Below are 16,246 nucleotides of genomic sequence, written 5' to 3'. Positions count from 1 at the left end.
TTTGCGATGTGTTTGTGTGTGCGGTCGGTCGATCCAGCTCCCGGTTTCAACGCGGACAGTCGATCCACCTCAAGGTTTTTCAGGCGAGTGCCGTCGAGCTTGAAGGTCAAAGACACTCTTTTAACTCGCGGATTAGGTCGCCGCAGTGGGACAGACCCTTTAGAGTATCTTAGTTTGTGCTCCAGTTGATTACTCTGTGTGACAAACCTTCAATCAGGAACAATGCAAGATGTATGCGGTTTCCCATTCTTATTTATCACTATCTACATAAATCATGAAACATCTCAAGCACAAATCAAACACTGAAACATAAATTATTCAATGAAACTGCAGGGATTGTTAAATTAATTCTATTGAACAGGTGCATAGACTTCAAAGGCAAATGGGTGCTTATCTTATTATTTTTTACGGCGCGTCTACCACTGGATATTTGCTGTGGTCTCAATAGATTTAATACCCGGGGGTAGGGGGGGGGTGGGGGGGGGGGCAGGGGTGGGGGGTGCGGGGATGGCGGGGATGGCGGGGGGGCAGGTGGGGAGGGGGCAGCGGGGCGGCCTGTGGCGTCACACACACACTAACCACCCCCCTTGATATTATATTAATATTATTAATTTGCTCCTTTTACCCCATCCCCTGCTCTATCCACTCACGCATAGCTTCCAACTCGCAGGTGCAGCTAGAGAGGGAGAGGGAGAGAGGGCAGGGGCAAAGAGAGGGCAGGGGCATAGGTAAACACAATCTTATTCTTATGGTAGGAATATGAACAATTATGGTATATGGTGTATTTTTAATGGTGTATGTAGTTTTAAGGTTAGAAGATTTGAAGGGGATCATAGGATCATTGTTTTCCATGAAGACACATTGATGCCTCAATCATGTTGCCAATGGAAGTGATGGAATTAGATACGTGCTATATTCAAGAGACCTTTTGACAGACACTTATATCGACAAGGCATAGATGATTTCAGACTTAGTGGGAAAATTAGATTGGTATAAATGGGCAAATTGGCAAAGATATGGTGGGCTGAAGAACCCATTTCAGTGCAGTACACCTTCTTGGCTCTATGACCGTGGACTACAAGAGCAGTAGGCCCCATGACACTTCCATCAGCTGTAGGTTCCCTCCCCAGTTGTGGATCATCAGTCCAGTTTCTCCTGTAGCTTTAATCTCGCATCCCAGCAACCATTCTCATAAATGTTTGCTGGACACATCCTTCCTATAATGGCAACTGGAGCTGAACACCAGATGAGGGAAGCCCAAGGTTTTAGACAAACTTCCCAGCTTGTATGCTTTATGCCTGTATTGATAAACCTCAGATTGGTGTATAGCTTATTAACTGCCTTCTCAACTTGCCCTGCCACTTTCAATGATTTGTGAACTGAGGAGATGGATCTGTGGACTTGTGCAGTTTTTTTCCTCCCTCATTGCTCCTTAATGATAGCCTTGTTGAATGGTAAATACCTTCTACAAATACACTACAGGATTCTGCGGGTGGGTGTGGAGTTAATTTGATGAGATTGAATTCCCCAACAAAACATGGCAAAACATGAGCTGCTGAGTCAACCATGTAATAAGCACAAAATGAGTTACAGAGCAGAGCAGAAAATTAGGTTTTTCATGGTTATTACATTTAAATATGTTGACAATTTAACTTAGTTTTCAGCAATTAAAAATCAAATCTTACAGAGAACCAATAAGACATGCAAAACTGAAAATTGCCCTGAACCACCACTACATGCGACCATGTTTTCTTTCTTTTTGATAGATCGTGAATCAAATACTGAGTTCACCTAATAAATTTGTATGTATTCATGATTTTCATGAACTGCTAAATGAAAAAAACCCATCAAAAAGTACTGCTGTCATATCCTCTATTGGAATTTTGTCCTACCGAAATAACTGTGCTCATAGAACGGAACAGCTTCAAACCTTTAAAGAATTATAAGCTGATTTTGTGTTCAGTTGTGATTTTTGTACCAATGAAAACATATTTTCTGACATGGCACACTAGAGCAGCTGAGAAACTTTACATATTTATAAGAAATACTTGCATTCTTCCACAGCAATAACAAATTGCTTAGTCGGTAGCTCTTGTTCATTTTATTTCAATTGATGTAATCTACATAAGTAAGTCTCCACCGGAATCTTCTTAAATATCACTGCATGGGCAATCTAAAGCAGCATGAAGTGTTTCCACAAAACAACCACTCGGCAATTAACTAAGAGGAGGAATTTCCAGGCGATTTATTTCAGGAAAGGAATGTTTTATACCTGGTATGTAAAACAATAAATATGTATGCATTCTACCAAAATGTAAATAACTATCTGTGGCTAATTGGCAGTCCGAATCTGACTAATTGCCTTTTTGATTAGTAAGTGAAAAATAATAATTGGTATCACTGTCATTTTAATACCCACATTCACAGTTTTATGCAATTCTTATCATTCTTGTACAATTATAAATAAAATAGTAAAATAGTTTTGTAATCACTTTTGCATTATTTTATTTAGGTATTTAATGATCGTGCTTCACAGTGCATCAGTGAAACCTAGTTTTTTTTTTTTAATGGGGCACCATAGTTCAGATTTAACTTTCTCAGTATGACACTTTGGTGGGGACTGCTTTTGTGACCTCCACATCAGTGGCTTACTAAGCTGATTTTCCAAACAAGAACTTGGGTGGATCTAGTTTGAACAGATGACACCAGGATGGGCATAGTTTGACTGCCCATATTGTTTCATTATCAGGATCAGTCAACTTCTATTTTTCCAATGATTCTCACCTCGGTCCAAATCTCTATCCTTCTCCCACTGAAACTCTCAATGTCATGGAGTCATACCGCATGGAAACAGGCCCTATGGCCCAACTAGCTCGTGCCGACCAACATGCCCCATCTACACTAGTCTCATCTGCCCGCATTTGGCCCATATCCTTCTAAACCTTCCTATCCATGTACTGTACCTGTCCAAATGTATTTTAAATTTAGCTATACTACCTGCCTAAACTACCTCCCCAGGCAGCTCTTTCCATATACCTACCACCCTTTGTGTGGAAAAAGCTACTACTCGGGTTTCTATTAAATATATCCCTTCTCACCTTTAACTTATGTCCTCTGATTCCCCTACTCGGGGTAAATTATTCTGTGCATTCACCCTACCTATTCCCCTCATCATTGTATACAACGTTATAAGATCACTCCTCAGCCTCCCATGTTCTCAACATTGATCAAAACTGAACTCAATAGATTCAAGATTCAAGATTCAAGATTCAATTTAATTGTCATTTGGACCCCTTGAGGTCCAAACGAAATGCCGTTTCTGCAGCCATACATTACAAACAAATAGACCCGAAACACAACATAATTTACATAAACATCCATCACATCGCTGTGATGGAAGGCCAAAAAAAAACTTATCTCTCCACTGCACTCTCCCCCCCCCCCCCCCCCCCCCCCCCCCCCCCGATGTCAGAGTCAGTCAAAGCCCCCGGCTGGCGATGGCGATTGTCCCACGGCCATTAAAGCCACGCCGGGTGATGCGAGGTCGCACACCGGGTCTTGGTGTTAGAGCCCCTGGCGTGCGCTCGCAGAGTCCTGCGGCCATTCCAAGCCGCGCGGGGCGGTGCTGTAAGGCCCCTCTCCAGGAGCTCTTCGACCCCGCAACTCGGGCGGGAGAAGTCGCCGTTGCGAGAGCCCTGAAAAGCGGTCTCCCTCCAGGGATCCGTGGGCTCCCGATGCCGCCGTCCGCCAGACCCGCAGTTGCAGCCTCCGAATCTCCGGAGGTCGGGCGACTAATAGACAATAGACAATAGGTGCAGGAATAGGCCATTTGGCCCTTCGAGCCAGCACCACCATTTAATGTGATCATGGCTGATCATCCCCAATCAGTACCCCATTCATGCCTTCATGCCTTCTCCCCCCCATATCCCCTGACTCAGCTATTTTTAAGAGCCCTGTCTAGCTCTCTCTTGAAAACATCCAGAGAACCTGCATCCACCGGCCTCTGAGGCAGAGAGTTCCACAGACTCACAACTCTCTGTGAGAAAAAGTGTTTCCTCGTCTCCGTTCCAAATGGCTTACTCCTTATTCTTAAACTGTGGCCCCTGGTTCTGAACTCCCCCAACATCGGGAACATGTTTCCTGCCTCTAGCGTGTCCAAACCCTTAACTATCTTATATGTTTCAATGAGATCCCCTCTCATTCTTCTAAACTCCAGAGTGTACAAGCCCAGCCGCTCCATTCTCTCAGCATATGACAGTCCCGCCATCCCAGGAATTAACCTTGTAAACCTACGCTGCAGTTCCTCAATAGCAAGAATGTCTTTCCTCAAATTAGGGGACCAAAACTGCACACAATACTCCAGGTGTGGTCTCACTAGGGCTCTGTACAACTGCAGAAGGACCTCTTTGCTCCTATATTCGACTCCTCTTGTTATAAAGGCCAACATGCCTTTCGCTTTTTTCACTGCCTGCTGTACCTGCGTGCTTATTTTCATAGACAGATGAACAAGGACCCCCAGATCCCGTTGTACTTCCCCTTTTCACAATACTGCAAATGCGGCCCCGCCAACAAGTTGCACCACTGTAACATAACATCCTAACTTCTATATTCAATGCCCTCACTGATGAAGGCCGATGTACCAAAAGCTTTCTTGACCACCCTATTTACCTGTGACACCAGTTTCAGGGAACTACAGATATGTACCTCTCAGATAAACCTATGTAGAAAGGAATAGCAGATGCTGGTTTATACTGAAGATAGACATAAACTGCCGGAGTAACTCAAAGAGTCAGGCAGCATCTTTGGAGAAAAGTGAAGAAGGGTTTCGACCTGAAAAGTCACCTATTCCTTTTTTCCAGAGATGCTGCCAGACCTGCTGAGGTACTCCTGCAGTTTGTTTCTATCTGTTAGATCCACCTGTTCTACAACTCTCCCCGGAGCCCTGCCATTCCCAGTAAAGGCCCCGTCTTGATTTGACGTTGCAAAATGCAACACCTCTCACTTACCTGAATTTCTCAGCTCACTTGCCCAGCTGATCAAGATCCTGCTGTAATTTTTGATGACCTTCACTATCCACAATACCACTACCTTTAGTATCATCTGCACACTTACTAATCATGCCTTGTATATTCCCATCCAAATCATTGATATAAACCACAAACAGTAATGGGCCCAGCTCCAATCCCTGAGGCACACCAGTAGTCACAGGCCTCCTGTTTGAGGAAAAAACCCTCCACCATCACCCTCTACTTCCTTACATGGAGCAATTTCTTTATCCATTCAGCTAGTTGTCCCTGAGAGCAATCGCTATCAAATGCCTTGCTTATGTCTATATAGACACTTTTCCATGGTCTCTTCGTACTCAAAGCTGTGCTGAAAGTGTTGGTTCTAGTAAACATGAGTAGTTACGAGAGTTACTTTGATTTAGCGATGGCTAACAGGAGACTTTCAGCACTTGGGGCTGGGTAGTTAATGTGAAAAAATATTTATAAAAGACTGTTCCAAATTGATTTTCAGAGGTGTTTCATGTATAATGTTGCCACTCTCTGGCACGACCTTGATGGCCAGAAGGGGGTGATATTTTGGAAGAGGACAACATATTTGGAACTAGATAAGGTTGGAGATTAAGATGATCAGTGGTCAGAAACTGGTGGGAGATCAGAATGGCATGCTGTAAGGAGCTTACGATTTGGTGAAGGGAGTTTATCCAGTGATTTGCTACAGATCTGTAAGCATGGATGAGGTCAGTAGACCAACTGTCCTTTGGAAGGTGCTCTACAATGACATTTTCATGCAATTATTCACAATTTATGCTTCGACTTGACAATTTCACTTGCAATATCAAGTACATTATAACTGAAATCTACCAAACTGTTTCAATTTTCTTTTTTCGATGCACTGCAATAGAAGGCACCTTCTGGACAAATACCTGAAACACTTCCACAGCTTTCTTTTTGTACCCAGCTCATAACTTCTGGTTCTGGCACTTGTCAACAGCCTGAATCAATGTGCTTCATCTTTAAGTTATCATATTTGTTCCCTAGCTGTTTCATGAGTTCCAGGCATTTCTCTCACCATGCTCTGTGACTTTCTCTTCAATCTTATATCACTAGTTCCACTGTTTCTTATTAGCTGTCAGTTTCATTTTCCTGACTCAAGGAGATTTCAAGTCAATATGACAATGACTCTTGCGTATTCTACTTATCAAAGATGATGCCACGTCTTTCAAGTGTCCTAGCTTAATCACGACTTCTTGGTTTCCTGTCTGAATTTCAATTCTTCCACATATTTTCTGTGATTAGAAAATATTTTATAATATTACAATGGTTCTCTGCCTAAAATTGAACAGATAACATTCTATGATTGTGGAAGGCAGGAAAGAAAACAAATTATAAATGCTTAATTTGTTTTACATAATACGTAAACTGGCATGGATTGATTAGAATAATGTTGTATTTTAACAGGCATTAATAGTAGAATGTAGGTATAATTAGGAATATTTCAGATGCCAAAAAATCGGTAGTGTGTATGGAGGGTAGTTTAGTAATTGATCAGTTATTAAGATGAAATGGCAAATTAAATGTAATTGTGATAAGTGTATTGGTGCATTAATATTTTTATTATTATTGCACCAGGATATAGTGAAAAACTTGGTTTTGCATGCTATCCAATTAAGTCATATTTTGCAAGAGTACAATCAAGCCATACACAAGTACAACAGGTACTGTAGTTCAAAGAGAAAATAAGGAGTGGAGAATATAGTGGTACAGCATTACAGTGTTACAGCTGCTGAGAGAGAGCAGATAAAAAAATGAAAAAGTGCAAGGGCTGCAATGAGTTAGGGTTGGTATATCGGGATTACACCTTTATCTTACGAAGATCACCCTTAATGAAGCACTTTTGAGAAGACTAATGAGGGTAAGACCTACATAATGAATGGTTGTGCCTAGGAAGTATTGAGGAATAGAGGGATCTTGATGTACAAGTGCAAAAATCCTTATAGCTGGTAGCACAGGTACACATGGTAGCAAAGAAGGCTCATGGGATACTTGCCTTCATTTGACATTCTCTTGATTAACTACTGGAGATAGCAACTTGAACATAAATCAGTCCTGTACCAAGAAGAGGCTGTCAAAATGGAGATTCATGGGGTTCAAGGTGATTATGTTCCCACAAACTAAATGAGTGAAACTGGTCAATCTAGAATTCTCTAGACTCCAAGAAACATTAAAGTTAAGATAAGGAAAAAAAGAGAAACACATGTCAGACACTGAAAGCTTAATACAACAGAGAGCCTGGAAGATTATAGAAAGTCATAGAATCATAAGATCAAGCAACTCCTTGGCCTTTTGAGTCTATATTGATCATAGTCTTTCTATGTCTATCCAGCCTTTCTTCATAAGACTTCATAAGACAGTCCTGACATCCCAGGAATCAGTCTGGTGAACCTTCTATTTACATTAATCCAATTTTAGGGGAGTCACAGATTTGGTAGACCTGTGGTCTCACAGCACCAGCCTTCAAGCTCAATTCTAACCTCTGGTGCTGTCCATGTGAAGTCTGCACACTCCCTTTGTGACTTGACGAGAAACAAGGAAATGCAGTTGTTGGTTTACCAAAAAATGACACAAAGTGCTGGAGTAACTCAGCACATCAGGAGGCCTTCCTGGGGAACATGGATAGGTGATGTTTTGGGTCAGAACCCATCTTAAGTATGAAGTGCTCCAGGTTCCGGCCTGGTGAGGGAAGAGCCCAGTGAGTAAACATAGAAACACAGAAACATAGAAATTAGGTGCAGGAATAGGCCATTTGGCCCTTCGAGCCTGCACCGCCATTCAATATGATCATGGCTGATCATCCAACTCAGTATCCCGTACCTGCCTTCTCTCCATACCCTCTGATCCCCTTAGCCATAAGGGCCACATCTAACTCCCTCTTAAATATAGCCAATGAACTGGCCTCGACTACCCTCTGTGGCAGAGAGTTCCAGAGATTCACCACTCTCTGTGTGAAAAAAGTTCTTCTCATCTCGGTTTTAAAGGATTTCCCCCTTATCCTTAAGCTATGACCCCTTGTCCTGGGCTTCCCCAACATCGGGAGCAATCTTCTTGCATCTAGCCTGTCCAACCCCTTAAGAATTTTGTAAGTTTCTATAAGATCCCCTCTCAATCTCCTAAATTCTAGAGAGTATAAACCAAGTCTATCCAGTCTTTCTTCATAAGACAGGCCTGACATCCCAGGAATCAGTCTGGTGAACCTTCTGTGCACTCCCTCTATGGCAATAATGTCCTTCCTCAGATTTGGAGACCAAAACTGTACGCAATACTCCAGGTGTGGTCTCACCAAGACCTTGTACAACTGCAGTAGAACCTCCCTGCTCCTATACTCAAATCCTTTTGCTATGAAAGCTAACATACCATTTGCTTTCTTCACTGCCTGCTGCACCTGCATGCCTACTTTCAATGACTGGTGTACCATGACACCCAGGTCTCGCTGCATCTCCCCTTTTCCTAGTCGGCCACCATTTAGATAATAGTCTGCTTTCCTGTTTTTGCCACCAAAATGGATAACCTCACATTTATCCACATTATACTGCATCTGCCAAACATTTGCCCACTCACCCAGCCTATCCAAGTCACATTGCAGTCTCCTAGCATCCTCCTCACAGCTAACACTGCCCCCCAGCTTAGTGTCATCTGCAAACTTGGAGATATTGCCTTCAATTCCCTCATCCAGATCATTAATATATATTGTAAATAGCTGGGGTCCCAGTACTGAGACTTGCGGTACCCCACTAGTCACTGCCTGCCATTGTGAAAAGGACCCGTTTATTCCTACTCTTTGCTTCCTGTTTGCCAGACAGTTCTCTATCCACATCAATACTGAACCCCCAATGCCGTGTGCTAAAGTGTGAGTCTTTGGCTCGAGAGTCTTCGGCGAGGAGGCTGAGGATAGGAGGCTACACATAAAGTGCGAGAGGACAGAACGCGGTGAACACATGTCGGGGCAGATGAGACAGTGTGAGGCTTGCAGAATGTGGGAGCCCAGGGACACAGATGGAGCCTCTGACTGCTACAACTGTGGCAAGTGCGTCCAGCTTCAGCTCCTAAAGGACCGTGTTGGGGCACTGGAGAAGCAGCTGGATGACCTCAGGGCCATCCGGGAAAACAAGAGTTTCCTGGACAGGATCTACAGTGAGGTAGTCATGCCGAGGTTACGGGAAGAACCAAGGTGTGTGATGGAGAAAAAGGGTGGAAATTGTGGAATGCAGAAGACTCGGGTGGCTGTGCCTAATGAAAACAGGTACGCCCTCTTGGGAACTGTCCGGGGAGACAAGGTTTCCAGTCTGAGCGTCGGACACATCGGTGGCTCCAATCCTGGAGATGGGACTCGACCGGCGAGACCGATGTCGGGCAGAGCCCTAGTGGTGGGTGACTCCATTGTCCGAGGAGTGGACAGGAGATTCTGTGGCGGCAGACAAGATGCGAGGATGGTCTGTTGCCTCCCTGTTGCCAGGGTTCAGGATGTCGCAAGCAGAATTCTGAACATCCTCGAGAGAGAGAAGGTAAACAGTCGGCAGTAGCTGTGCACGTAGGCACAAATGACATCGGGAAGAAGAGGAAGGAGGTTCTCCAACATGAGTTCAGTGTGTTGGGAAGAAGAGTGAAAGGTCGGACTTCTAGGGTGGTTATCTCTGGATTGCTACCAGTACCTCGTGCTATTGAGGACAGGAACAGGGAGATAAAGGGATCTGAATGTGTGGCTGAGGGGCTGGAGCTGGGAGCAAGGATTTAGATTTATAGACCACTGGGATCTCTTCTGTGGTAGGGGTGACCTGCACAAAAGGGACGGGTTACACCTTAACTGGAGGGGGACCGACATACTAGCAGGCAGGTTTGCTAGGGCTACACGTGTGGGTTTAAACTAAATAGTGGGGGGGGAGGGATTGACAAATTGGGAGTATAAAGATGGAGATGAAGGGGAAGTGGCTACAGGAAAAATTGCAAAAGATTCTCGAATTAATGGGAAGGAAAGTTTGAGAATGGACAACAGAGTAAGGTCAGGGCCAATTGCGAGGGGGGAAGTGAATACGGAGGTCAAAGTACTGTATATGAATGCGCGAAGTATAAGGAATAAAGTGGACGAGCTTGAAGCTCAGTTAGAAACTGGCATGTATGATGTTGTGGGAATTACTGAGACATGGCTGCAAGAGGGCCAGGGCTGGGAACTTAATATTCAAGGGTATACCTCCTATCGAAAAGACAGACAGGTGGGCAGAGGGGGTGGGGTTGGTGAGGAATGAAATTCAGTCCCTTGCAAGGGGTGACATTGAAACAGAAGATGTGCAGTCAGTATGGATAGAACTAAGGAATTGTAAGGGTAAAAAGACCATAATGGGAGTAAAAGTAATGCTGTGGTTGTTTGGGAGATTTCAACATGCAGGTAGACTGGGAAAATCAGGTCGGTACTGGACCCCAAGAAAGGGACTTTGTAGAGTGCCTTCGTGATAGATTCTTTGAACAGGTTGTATTGGAGCCTAGCAGGGAGAAGGCAATTCTGGATTTAGTGTTATGTAATGAACCGGATTTGATAAAGGACCTCGAAGTTAATGAGCCATTAGGAGGCAGTGACCATAACATGGTCAGGTTTAATCTACAATTGGAGAGGAAGAAGAGTAGATCGGAGGTGTCAGTGTTGCAGTTGAATAAAGGGGACTATGGAGCCATGAGGGCCAAAGTTGACTGGAAAGATACACTAGCAGGGATGACAGTGGAACAAAAATGGCAGGTGTTTCTAGGAATAATACAGAAGGTGCAGGATCAGTTCATTTCTAGGAGGAAGGAAGATTCCAATGGGAGAAAGCGACGACCATGGCTGACAAGGGACATCAGGGACGGTATAAAAATTAAAGCGAAGAAGTACAACGTAGCAAAGATGAGCGGGAAGCAAGAGGATTGGGTAATGTTTAGAGAACAACAGAAGATAACCAAAAAGACAATACGGGGAGAAAAGAGGTACGAAGGAAAGCTAGCCAAGAATATAAAGCAGGATACTAAAAGCTTATTTAGGTATGTGAAGAGGAAATAATTAGTTAAGACGAAAGTTAGACCCTTGAAGATTGGAAAAGGTGAATTTGGATATGGGAAACAAGGAAATGGCAGATGAGTTGAAGAGGTACTTTGGATCTGTCTTCACTAAGGAGGCCACAAACAATCTTCCTGATATAGTAGTGGCCAGAGGATCTGGGGTGCAGAAGAACAGAAAGAAATCTACATTAGGCAGGAAATGGTGTTGGGTAAACTGATGGGACAGAAGGCTGATAAATCTCCAGGGCCTGATGGTCTGCATCCCAGGGTACATAAGGAAGTGGCTCTAGAAATTGTGGATGCATTGGTGATAATTTTCTAATGTTCTATAGATTTTGGTTCAGTTCCTGTGGATTGGAGGGTAGCTAATGTTATCCCACTTTTTAAGAAAGGCAGGAGAGAGAAAACAGGAAATTATAGACCAGTTAGCCTGCCATCGGTGGTGGGGAAGATGCTGGAGTCAATTATAAAAAATGAGATAGCCGCACATTTGGATAGCAGTAACAGGATCAGTCCGAGTCAGCATGGATTTACGAAGGGGAAATCATGCTTGACTAATCTTCTGGAATTTATTGAAGATGTAACTAGGAAAATGGACAAGGGAGAGCCAGTGGATGTAATGTGCCTGGACTTTCAGAAAGTATTTGATAAGGTCCCACATAGGAGATTAGTGGGCAAAATTAGGACACATGGGTAGAGTGCTGACATGGATAGAGAAGTGGTTGGCAGACAGGAAACAAAGAGTAGGGATTAACGGGTCCCTTTCAGAATGGCAGGCAATGATTATTGGGGTACCGTAAGGCTCGGTGCTGGGACCGCAGCTATTTACAATATACATAAATGATTTGGATGAAGGGATTCAAAGTAACATTAGCGAATTTGCAGATGACACAAAGCTGGGTGGCAGTGTGAACTGTGAGGAAGATGCTATGAGAATGCAGGGTGACTTGGACAGGTTGGGGGAGTGAGCAGATGCATGGCAGATGAAGTTTAATTCGGATAAATGTGAGGTTATCCACTTTGGTAACAAAAACAGGAAGGCAGATTATTATCTAAATAGCGACAAGTTGGGAAAAGGGGAAGTGTAACCGGATCTGGGGATCCTTGTACATCAGTCTATGAAAGTAAGTATGCAGGTACAGCAGGCAGTGAAGAAAGCGAATGGCATGTTGGCCTTTATAACAAGAGGAATTGAATATAAGAGTGAAGAGGTCCTTCTGCAGTTGTACAGAGCCCTAGTGAGACCACACCTGGAGTATTGTGTGCAGTTTCGGTCCCCTAATTTGAGGAAGTGCAGCATAGGTTTACAAGGTTAATTCCCGGGATGGCGGGACTGTCATATGCTGAGAGAATGGAGCAGCTGGGCTTGTACACTCTGGAGTTTAGAAGGATGAGAGGGGATCTCATTGAAACATATAAGATTGTTAAGGGCTTGGACACGCTAGAGGCAGGAAACATGTTCCCGCTGTTGGGGGAGTCCAGAACCTGAACAGTTTAAGAATAAGGAGTAAGCCATTTAGAACGGAAATGAGAAAACATTTTTTCTCACAGAGAGTGGTGAGTCTGTGGAATTCTCTGCCTCAGAGGGCGATGGAGGCAGGTTCTCTGGATGCTTTCAAGAGAGAGCTAGATAGGGCTCTTAAAAATAGCGGAGTCAGGGGCTATGGGGAGAAGGCAGGAACGGGATACTGATTGGGGATGATCAGCCATGATCGCATTGAATGGCGGTGCTGGCTCGAAGGACCAAATGGCCTACTCCTGCACCTATTGTCTATTGTCTATTATTCCCTAGGGATGCTGCCTGATCTGCTGTTGGTCCACAACTTTGTGTCTCTCTTTGTGACTGCATGGTTTTCCCGAGAGTTCAAGTTTCCTTCCACATACTAAAGATGTGGATGTTTGTAGATTAATTGGCCACTATAAATGTTCCCCAGTGTGTGAGTTAGTGGTACAATCTGGATGAGTTGATGGGGATGATAAAGTGGGATTAAATGTCGGTGGATAATCAGCTTGGAAACAGCGTGCCAATGGGAATATACAGATGATCGGCTGAGTTTAGTGGAAAATACAGAGAAATGTGTGGAAATGTATTTGGAGAGACGCAACAGAGATGCAACAGCAGGAAATACACCTCCAGTGATAATATATTGAGTGGGGTGGGCGAACAAGAGGACCTTGAAGTGTGTTAAGATAATCAATAAAGTGGATTAAAAAGTATACAAATGGTTTGCTTCCTCTGCTGAAATACAAGAGCAGTGGTGCTTTGCCAAAACATTACACAGTGTCAAATAGGCCACACTGCTAATTATGACTTTTAAGAGACATTTGGACAGATATACTGTACAGACAGGAAGGAAGAGGAACATGGGCCAAATACAAACAAATCATGGAAAAAAAGATTCCGAAATCAAATTTTAAGTCACTTGGAAGGATTAGAGGGGAGATTATGGGTTACGGGTGGCGCCGTAGGATGTCAGCCTCGCCAGCAGTCTGTCTCGTCCTTTTCTTCTTTTGTTGTTTTTAGTCTGTAATTAAAGATATGTTTTAGTGTATCTTTACTTTTGATTTCTTTGGGGGGTGGGGGGCTGGAAACTTTAAAAAAAATCTCTTTCCTCGATGGAGATGCAACTTTTTTTGTATCGTATCTGTCTGGATTGCAGCCTAACATCATGGGGCTGGCGGTCCCTTTGCTAGGGATCGACTTTGGGAGCTCTAACCATGGGAGCCTGCGGACTGAACATTGTGGAGCTTGCGATCCCTTTGTCAGGGATCGATTTCGGGAGCTCCAACCACAGGAGCCTGCGGACTTACAGTAACATCGTGATGCTCGTGGTCCCTTGGTTAGGGATCAACTATGGGAGCTCCAACTGCAGGAGCTTAGACCCTCCTCCCCGATCGTGGGAGATTTGATCACTTCGATGCGGGAGCTATGATCACCAGCTGCGGGAGCTTCGATTGCCCCAACTGCGGATGGTTGACTGCCCCGACTGAGGAAGAATAGAAGGGTAGAAGATAATACGTTATTGCCTTCCATCACAGTGTGCTGTGGTGGATATTTATGTTAATTTTTAATGTAGTTGTGTGTCTTGTTGCTCTTTTGGTATGACAATGGCAAATCAAATTATTTGTATGTTTTTACATACTTGGCTAATAAATTAAATACAATTACAATTAAAATAAGGTTTTTCATCCCCATGATGGGAGATGTCTGGATGTCACTGCCAGAAATGCACATTAGATTTTACTTGAAGAAACGTCTTTGTTTCCTTCCTCTTGTTTGAGGTGATGCAGAACCAAGAGACTATGACTTTCACTTTGTCTTTGACAGGCTCTCTGTTGCAAGTGATCAGGGACAATCTCATCATGTAGTATTTATTTGTTCAGATGAAGGCCAAATGCAGCCTTTCTACTTCCATTCAGTCTTGTTCTGTTCAGGTTGAGGTCTGCTCTCTGCCACCGAGGAGCAACTTGAAGCTCTAAAGGAACACCAGGGAGAAGCTTCACACGGAGCTCCACGGTCTCACTGAACAAAGTAATGCCATTTGTCAACACATCACTGTTCACGTTGAGCAGTGAAATGTCAATTGTAAATCTATTGTTGCTCACAATGGAACACATAGGCTGATTGCAGTTCTGAGGAGGCAAAAGGATGTTACAGACAGCTTTGCTCCACAAATCAGGGTTTAAACTGACTGCTTTTTGAAAGAGCTGAGAAATGCCATGCATACTAAGTTCAGTTCCTTACCTGAGCTAAGATATTGTATGCAATAGTTTATCTCTCCCTTGGAGGGCAGAGATATGCTCTCCTTTACTCAAATCACTCTTCATTGTGAACAGAATCCTGCTCAGAATGTGCAAGATTGTTAATCTCATCCATTTCATGTCAAGAGTTGGAAGGAATTCTTGATTCATGCTGGACAGAAGGAAAAGTTCTTTTATTGACATTAAATGTCCCACTTTAGTGGAACACGTAGAGTCATAGTGTCATGGAACATATGGCACAGAAGGAGTTAAGAGAGCCAAGAGTATTTAAATGTCATATGTACCAAGATCAGAACAATAATACTGATATTTGCTGTAGCTTTATGGGCTCATTAATGCAATAAAAAAAACACAACAACCCCAAAGAAATATACAATAATCGTAAAACAATAAAATAATAATCAGTAATTCCAGCTATTCAGACCTTTGGTCCAACTCATCCATGCCAACTGAGATGCCCATCTACGTGAATGTAATTTGCCCACATTTGAACCATATCCCTTGAAACGTTTCCTACCCATGTACCTGTCCAAATGTCCTTTAAATGGTGTTATTGTATCCAGCACAACCACTTCCTCTGACAACTCATTCCATTTATATTTCTCCCTCAGTGGAAAAAGTCCCCTCGGTTTCCTGTTAAATATGTTCCCTTTCATTTAATCCTATGCCTTCCAGTTTTTGATTGCCCAACAATGGGAGAAATGAAAACCTGTGCATTCACCCTATCTATGCCACTCATGATTTTATACAGCTCTATAAGATCACTCCTCAGTCTCCTACCCTCCAAGGAATAAAGTCCCAGCCTGTCCTACCTTGCTTTATAAATCAGCCCTTCTAGTCCGGACTCGTGATAACCATATTGACCGTCTGATACTACCTAGTTTAGTGTTATCTGCAAACTGACATGATTGTAAAAAAAATTGCCAAATGCTAAGGTGCTGTGGTATTTTGCCAATGATTAAGTAAGACATAAATAATTAAGTTGTTAAGGAATAGTATTGACTGCTTAGTCTGTCCTAACATTATTTATAACACCAACCTCCTTCAAGGTGCTGACGAATATGAACATGTTTATATGATGTCACACATCCGCTCTATTTTTGCCCATGTGGGCAAAAAATCCTTTCCACATATAACCATATAACGATATAACAATTACAGCACGGAAACAGGCCATATCGGCCCTACAAGTCCGTGCCGAACAACTTTTTTCCCTTAGTCCCACCTGCCTGCACTCATACCATAACCCTCCATTCCCTTCTCATCCATATGCCTATCCAATTTATTTTTAAATGATACCAACGAACCTGCCTCCACCACTTCCACTGGAAGCTCATTCCACACCGCTACCACTCTCCGAGTAAAGAAGTTCCCCCTCATGTTACCCCTAAAGTTCT

This window comes from Leucoraja erinacea, chromosome 7 (assembly GCF_028641065.1).
Source record: "Leucoraja erinacea ecotype New England chromosome 7, Leri_hhj_1, whole genome shotgun sequence".
Taxonomy (NCBI): Eukaryota; Metazoa; Chordata; class Chondrichthyes; order Rajiformes; family Rajidae; genus Leucoraja; species Leucoraja erinaceus.
The sequence above is the reverse complement of the archived record's forward strand: the minus strand, read 5'-3'. Positions refer to the sequence as shown.